The sequence below is a fragment of the Artemia sp. Qi Xiang Cuo genome, chromosome 18 (assembly GCF_049724085.1).
Source record: "Artemia sp. Qi Xiang Cuo chromosome 18, ASM4972408v1, whole genome shotgun sequence".
Classification (NCBI taxonomy): Eukaryota; Metazoa; Arthropoda; class Branchiopoda; order Anostraca; family Artemiidae; genus Artemia; species Artemia sp. Qi Xiang Cuo.
In genome coordinates, this window is record NC_142811.1 from 11,876,510 (window position 1) to 11,885,900 (window position 9,391).

Below are 9,391 nucleotides of genomic sequence, written 5' to 3' on the forward strand. Positions count from 1 at the left end.
CTATTAAGTGCATGAAGGAGATTTTCCCCTCTTCAACAACTCGCTCTTTACGCTAAAGTTCGGATTTTATTCCTATTCTTTAAGAATGAGTCCTGAAACACAAGGTTCGTTTGATTAGAACAATAGGAAGCTTTTTTAAAAGTACAAAAACTTTAGCGTGAAGAGCTAAGTGTTGAAAAGGCGGAAATCCCCTTCATTCACGTAATAATTTCTGTTTGTTTAAAGCTTTAATGTTGCTCCTTACTTTCAGTTGAAAAAAATAGTTTTTTTAATTAAATTCAAACTAGAAACAACAAGAAATTACTATTTAAAAATATATGAAACCCAAAACACACAGAAATTAAATAAACTATAATAGCAAAAAAAAACATACAACAAATACTAATATAAATGAATAAATTACAAGAAATTACTGTTAAAGAATAAATGAAACCCACAATGAACATACAATAGGTGCTAATATGAAAGCAAACAAACTTACAATAGGTACTAATATAAATGAATAAATAAATCTTAAAACGAATGAAACTTAAATTTGATATGCAAATCAAGCTTGAAACGAACAAAAATCACTACAAACAAGAGTTTGGGCGTTGCGTCCTTCTCTCACTGTAAAAGTCCAAAATCTACTGCGTCATTGGCGCTTTACTGAAAACCAAATTTCTATAATATCTTCTTTTGTACTTAATATTGAAAATAAACATTAAAATTATAGTAAAATTTTGAACAGATGAGCTTTCTGCAATTAATATCATTATATATCAAATATTTACTTTAATTTTATTACTTCTTTCTAAGACTGTTCAATACAATTATAGTTTCACTAAAAACAATAGTTTGGATACTGCCCCCCTTCTTAACTGGAAAAGTCTAGAGCCTGCTCTGTCATTGGCGCTTCACTGAAAACGAATTTTATGACCAATATTTTTTTTTCCTGTTATTACAGCATTGAAAATGAAAATGAAAGTTACAGCGAAATAAAATCTTGTTCCATTTTTTCTGTTTTCCAGTATTTTCTACACTAGAAATTTCACCATAATGCCATTTTTGGTGCCATGTGACATTTTATGATTGAGTAACATTTTATTATTTGTGACATTTTATGACGGAGACAAATTGACGAGGAAGAATACGTAGATATGATCAAAAGCTTTGATTCGTCTATTAATCATCTCTCGACGATTTTGCAGTAGCTTGCTACTTTTACTAGTCATCTCACGATTTATGAAACTTACTAGCGGAATTGGAGGGAGAGTACACAAGAAGGGGGATTATAAACCTTAGACATATGATTTTCTACCTTGCAAATTGTTATAGTTCCCATTTTATTCAACCCAGGCTTTCCGTTCCAAAAATGACACCAACAGTGGACTGTGGGGTGTCATATGGCACTTTAATATTTGCATTATCAAGTCATTATCAGTAATTTTCCTATTGTTTGAGTAGGGAAGGTTTAAAATTTCCTATCTAAGGTTTTCAACGATATTGACTCTAATGGTATACTTTTCATTTTGTCCTGACGCCTTTTTTGAAGGGTTTCAGCTTTTTCAAAATCCATGTAAATTTGTTTTTAAAATAGCATTTTACTAATGAGATTAATCGAAATAATAGTTACCTTTACTGATTAAGCTAAAAAAGACTATTTTTTCTCATAGGCTAGTTGTTTACTAATGTACATTACATTTTTGGTTACTATCGACCGTGGTTTGCTTTTTAGTTGCAGCTTTACCTGCAACAATGATTATCCCATATTTCGTGAAGTGAATGCAATAAATGAGCTTTTCTTCTGGAAGTATAATCTCAAAAGTTAAAATTTCTTTTAAAGGGTGAGATTTGAGTGGGCGGTAGTCTTCTCGTATTTAGGGTGATTCTGGGTAGTGTATTAAAAACAAAGCGATACTATATTACAAGTTTACTCAGATGAAAGTAAAGGGCGACATTAAAGTTAAAACGAACATAATTATTTCTTTGTACGGGGGGGGGGGCTGCCCTCTTCTTTATCTCCCGCTTTTTAAGTTAAATTTTTCCCACTTTTAACAACTTCGGAAACACAAGGGTAATTAAAATGGAAGAAAAACTTTTTTTCCAGAATGGAAGAGCTTATGGAGAGCTTATGAATTTAAACAATAAAATTATCAGTTTAAACATTTCATATAGCGATTTGTAAATAAAACACTTGCAATTACCTGTTACTACTAAATACAACTCACCGCAGCACCTAGCTGCACGAGGCCAACAAAGCTACGCACACTCCTCTTTCATCCCAATCTATTCAAAGCATCGCCCTTTACACCCTCCCAGGAACTTCCCATTTCCTTAAATCTTTCCTTAAGACATCCTCCTACCACAACCGCGGACAACCTGCTTTCCGTTTAGCTCTAGACAGTTGGCCAAAAAGGACAATTTTTGGCTATCTGTCATCCTTCATCCACAGAACGTGCCCTAGCCATCTCAACCCTTCTCTCATTATAGTCCAAGAAACCAAGATTGAACCACACTTTTCCTACAATCTACTGTTTGAAATACGGTCAGTCAGCCGGGTACCCAGAGCAATCCGTAGGCAATTTCTCTGGAAAACATGTAGAAAACCATCATCCGCTTTTCGGAGGGCCCATGCTTCAGAACCATATTTGACCACTTGCATCACTGTAGCTTCCAATATTCTAAACTTGGTTTGCAGAATTATTTTCCTGTTCTTCCAAACTGTTTTCAACTGTGAAAAAACACCCTGAGCCTGGGCTATTCTACTTTTAACATCTTCACTGCTCCCACTGCCTTTACTGATAATTAAAAAAAAACAAGCTTTTTTTAACTTTTTTAAATATATATCATTGTTTAAAGAAAATAAAGTTGTGAGAAAGTAAAACTTTAGCGTAAAGAGCGAGGCGCTGAGGAGGGGACAGCCCCTGTCATATACGGAATAATTTCTCTTCGTTTTAAGTTCTAACGTCGTTCCTTACTTTCAGTTAAAAAAAATTGTTTTTTTCTATTTAATTTTTGAACATTTTTGAATTAATTTAGGTTTTGATTTTGGCTCACCGTACATGAATAATTAAAAAAAAATTGAATATTAATTTTACTTTTATTTGGTTAAATGGCTTTCTCGAAACCTGTTTAATTTTATTTACGAATGTTTTTATTAGTAATAAATACGCGTAACTTACGAATTAACTTACGTAACGAACCTCTATATTATTATATTTTTAATACGTATATTAGAGGGTTCGCCCCCTAGTCAATACCTTGCTCTTTAAGCTAAAGTTTGAATTCTGTTCCAATTCTTTAAAAATAACCCCTTAATCACAAATGCCGTTAATTAGAATAAATAGCTCTTATGAAAGTACCAAATAATCTTTGGCTTAACGAGCGAGGTATTGACTAGGGATGAACCCAACCATATACGTAATGTTTTCTGTTGTTTTAAGTTTTGATGTTGCTCCTTACTTTCAGTTGAAAAACTTGTTTTTTTCATATATAATTTCTGATCTTTATTTAAATAATGCTGGGAAATCCGGCGCCCCCTTCATAGCAATGTCTCTTCTCCCATGAAAACTTCCTTCATGGTAAGATCCTCCCACATAACCACCGGCCCCCTCCCCCCCCCTACCAGAAAAATTTCCCCCAGAAAAAGTCTGGATACATCCCAATAACCAATACTAAATGTTAACATTGGGTAAAGTTCATAACTTTCAGCCCTCCCCCGGGGACTTCGGGAGATTAAGTCATCCTAAAAGACATAGTTATCATCTATATATATATATATATATATATATATATATATATATATATATATATATATATATATATATATAAATATATATATATATATATATATATATATATATATATTTACATTACCGCGAAGCCAGCGGCTTCGCGTCGCGGCACGCGGCAGGCTTCAATATAGGGATTCTCATTGTCACTTGTCTTCTAAACGCAGACAATTTGAGCCTTTTCTTGGTGTCATGACGTCCAAATGGATCTTAAATTAGAAAAAGTACCTTTGTAAAATTATATTATTTTTTATTGGGCCTTTAATTTTTGCCTTAGCTTGTTGTTTGTCATTATGAAAGACATATCGCCGATCCTTTGTTTCTTTTAATTGTTCAGGTAGTGGGACAAAAAAAAAATTTATTCCAACGAATTATCTAGTCCAGTTTTTGCTTTTCAGAGGTATGGTAAGCATTGATGACCTTATCATCGCTAACATTTTCAATTTATTTGGTTCATTTTACCTTGGCTTTTCTTTCGGCATTACGAAATACATATCGCCAAAACTTGTTTTTTTTTTTAACAAAGGTATGATAGGCATTGATGACCTTATTTATGTCAAAAGTTTCGGTTTTTGGCCTTCCAACAGACATTTTACTATATGAATAACTGATCCTTTGGAAACTCAATAATCTTATTTATTCTATACATGATATCATATAATAATAATAATAATAATAATAATAATTTTATTTCAACCCTTCATACAAATACAATTTAAATTCTCGAAGGAGTTATAAAAATGAAAGAAAAAAATAACGAAAAAATCACACAACGCGACAAAACAAAATTAAACTGCGATAACTATGGAAAAGAGAAAAACAAAGGAAATCAAAATCACGATTTTAATGCACAAGACTAGCCAATGGAAAAACGTGTATTGTTCTATTTCGACTTTGAAAACGGGTATACAACTCATTCATTTTCTTAGTTATCTCAAAAATATTATACTTCTGCGAAACAAATGAGTTTCAGAACCGTATGGGAATTCACAATAAATATTTACAAAACCGAAACAAAATTGAACGAATTTGACTACGTTCGGTTTTACTAAAGCAATTCCATAAAGGGGTTAAAAAAAAGACATGTGGCGCAAACATGGCCTTACAAAGACAACCGAGCGTAATTTTGTCAAATTGACCTTTAGTTCGTGCTAGCATACCGTAAGTTTTCCGCAGTTTTTCTTTAAGTGATGCAATAACTAGATTTTTAGTAGCTTTGATAGAATTCCCATATCGGAATCCGAGATACTCAAACTTATGCTTTTGGAGAAGTATCTTCCCGCAAACATCAACAACATGATGTTCCGTCGTTCAAAGCGACGAATTCAGTCCTAGACAGCTCTATTGTTAACCCAATATCACCAAGTGCAGACGTGACGGCATTAATATTTTTCTGTAAAGATTTTAAATTATCACTTTTCAAAATAGAACATATGTAAGATAGATGACTAGCATCAATTCCATCATCTATCAAAAAATCTTCTATCGATTTTGTCGCAGAACGTATTACATTGTTTAATATCACAGGGCTGATTATTGAGCCTTGTTTAACACCCCTACGTATATCTATGGGTCCAGAAAGCTGTCCCGCAGACCAAATTCTTACTTGAGATTTTTGATACCAATGCCATAGACAATTACAAACAAAGGGATCAACTGCTGCCCTTAGTAGTGACAGGACTGCTTGCTAATGTAAGACAGAAGCAAACGCCTTAGATATGTCTATTGCGCAGACGAATAGCAGAGTTTTTCGTATCTTAAACTTTTCAACAATTGAAATAAAAATTGCATGTGCATTCTGAACACCGAGACCGGACTGCAAACCGAACTGATTGTCACCCACATCCGCTCGCGCTGCCACTATAGGGCACAGTATCTCCTCTAGTCACTTTGCTAGAACTGAACAAATAGTGATGGGCCTGTACGAAGAACAATCTTTAGGGTCTTTCCCCTTCTTATGTAAACAGGTAACGACCCTCTGACAAAAACCTTGTGGGACAGACTGTTGCAATACTGTGATGTACTGGCATAGTACATGACCCAATTTGCAAAAACCCAAAGTAAGGCTTTTAACAGTTTTTCTCAGACTTCTGACCTATCTAGATCGTTCTTTATGCAAGAATATCCCAAAATATCAACTTTCCGAAAAAATAAGGAGCCGTTTTCGAGAAAAATAAATAAATAAATACATGCATACAATTATTGCTCAAATATAAATATATATATATATATATATATATATATATATATATATATATATATATATATATATATATATATATATATATATATATATATATATATATATATATATATATATATATATATATATATATATATATAGAGTACAATATAACTATAAGACTTTCAGTTAAAGAGCAGGAGGGTTAATGAGAGGGCAGCCCCACTCTTTAATTACTGTTGGTTACTTCAAGCTATTTAACCCACAGTTCTCTCAAATCCGAGGGAGGCTATCACTCGCCCCCTAGCTCAACCCCTGTTTTTAACAGTTGTAAAAAAAAAATCACCCTTTACATATGATTTATGATTTATTATGATTTATGCGTCTTAAGAGAGGGAAGAGCCAAACCAGCAAACTTTTGTGCACAACTTTTTCATGTTTAACTCTGTCTCTCCCCCAGCCATGAAGACTGAACTAACGAATAATATATTCTTTGTGATGAATTATCCTCATCCAACCCCTTCACTGTAATACAAAAAAGCTGAAAATGTGTTAAAGCTGATATGAAAGGGACTAATACTTGGTAGGGATCAATACAAAACTGCTGATGGCTATAAACATGTATTTTCCTTGTCAAGAGCTTGTAGAGTCGGAGAAATAGCATAGAGGATAAATAATAATGTCAAATTTCACATTTGATGTCTAATTTGACTACATGGGGGAAAGTTCTAAGGATCCAGGAAACATAAGTTACTTTTGGGACATTAAATAACAAGTAAAGAAGTTCCTTTAGCAATTAGTAGTAACCAGGGGCGTAGCTCCCTCCAAACGACGTCACTGGTAGTAACTGTGGTAAGCAGCAATATCAATTCGATACCTACATACCGCAATGTTAGTGCGTACTTAATTGCGTATTTAATACTGAATTGTAATAAATGAGACAAGGCTAAAATAATATTAAACATAACTTAATTCTGGGACACGAAATAACAAGCAGAGTAGCTCCTTCGATATTAAGTTCTAACTATAGCAATCAGTAATATAAATTGTTTATTGTTTGATATATATATATGCAGCCAAGCTACTAATAACCCACATGTAAAACAGTATTTGGTTCCCAAAATAAGGGTCACGACCCAGCAGTGGGTCGAGAGCAAATATTGAGTGGCTGGTGGTCATGAACATTAACATTAGTAATGCTTAAATTCCGTAGCGGCGAGTAATGGAACTTATTTGTTCTAATTTTAAAAAATAACAAGGGTTAGCAATATGAATGATAAAATAAGAAACATGACTTAAATTTATTTTTTAACTAAATAAATTTAATAAATCAAATAATATCAACATTTTTATTACTAAATAACAGTATATGTATATTAAACTGACAATGCACATTCATTTGTATTTTTTTTCAGTGAAGTGCAAATTATGTTCTGGCCTTGGAAAGGCATAGGGGTTTTGAGCCCAACTTATGTTACATATGGGCTCAACATAGGGATTTTGAGCCCAACTTATGTTTCTGTTCGTTTTATATTGTCATAGTCTTTTCAGGGAAGAAGAAAATAATACTTTAAATCTTTTCGTTTTTTAAAGACTTTATAGTTTGGTCTGCTATTTGTATGCTGCAGAAAAATTTTCAGCAATTTTTAACAGCATAAACCCTTTTAAAAATCTAGACACAAATAGAAGTGTTTAATTTCGTTCATACCTCCTCTAGTTGACCTGAAATGGAAAACTTGATACCATTCGCAAAAAATCTGCTTACTTTCTTTGATAGGTTGGATACACTTACGCTATTTTGACTCGGTTAAATTTTAAGAGCAGAAGTAGCCCCGAAAGTTTAAAAATAATACCCTCAGTCGTTCTTGGGATACTGCTGAGATGCCTTATTGGGAATTGGCATTAACACAGTGCATTTTGATTTAATATTAAGGCAAAATTTAGTTTTTAAACATAAAGGAAATTGGATGGGTGGGGGAGAGAGGGGGATTAGTTGCCCTCCAATCACTTTAGACTATAAAAAAGGGCATTATCCTTTTCTATTTTCAATCAAATGAGCCCTTTTCGAAGTTTTTACGACAACTCCTTCGATACGAAGTGCCCTGGTCTAAACAACAACAACAACACCAAAAAATACATTGTACCCACATCGATCTTTACTATAAAAATGTCAAGCCTTCCAATCACTTTCGACTATTAAAAAGAGCACTAGGCCCTTTTTATTTCCAATCGAATGAGCCCTTTTTGAGTTTCTACGACAATGCTTTCTATAAGCACCTTATATGCCCCCAGGGCATAAATTACAACCCTTACCCTAAGGGCTATGAGGGTGGTTGTCACCCTCCAATACATCATTTCCATAACTTTTAACTACGTTAAACAAAATGGCTAGTAGTATGTTCATATTGAATTTGCCAAGGCCCCTGTACGAGACAGGTTTCTGGTGGGTATAGTCTGGTTTGGTGGGTATAATCTGGTTTGGTGGGTACAATCTGGTTTGGTGGGTATAATCTGGTTTGGTAGGTACAATCTGGTTTGGTGGGTATAGTCTGGTTTGGTGGGTATAGTCTGGTTTGATGGGTATAGTCTGGATTGATGGGTATACTCTGGTTTGGTTTTTCAAACAGAGTGACTATCCCCATGCATATAGGTAATACTTCTACAGGGCATTACACCTTTTCAAAGAGAGTGAGAGCTATGCGTGTCAGAAAACCGGTGCGTCTTGTTTAGCAGCCAATATATTCAATTATTTTTTGTATATATTCAGGTTTCAGATTAGAATTTTTTACAGTTTGAATAGTTCATTCATTCTAGCAGTATCAAATATTTTTGCAAAAATTTACATTGATAGAGATATGGAATATTCTAAGCGCTTTCTGGTGAGTAAAATTTTCTCATTATTATAATAAAAAGAAATCTATTTTTTGTCTTGCTGTTAAGTTAAGGAAGAATTTCCTTACTTACGCTTTTTTTTCATTGTGTTGTTAGCTCTTTTAAAAAGCATTTCGCTAAATATTCAAAAAACAGGATCAGTCAGTTTCGCTATAATAAAAAGAAATCTTTTTTTTTTTTGTGTCGTCATTAAGTTAGGGAAGAATTTCCTTCCTTTGTTATGCTTTTTTTTCACCGTGTTGTTACCTCTTTTAAAAAAAGCATTTCGCTAAATATTCAAAACAGGGGTCAGTCAGTTTCGCTATAATAAAAAAGAAATCTATTTTTTTTGTCTCATCATTAAGTTAGGGAAGAATTTCCTTCCTTTCTTACGCTTTTTTTTTCACTGTGTTGTTAGCTCTTTTAAAAAGCATTTCGCTATATATTCAAAAAAACAGGGTCAGTCAGTTTCGCTATAATAAAAAGAAATCAATTTTTTTTTGTCTCGTTATTAAGTTAGTGAAGAATTTCCTTCCTTACTTACGCTTTTTTTTTCACCGTTTTG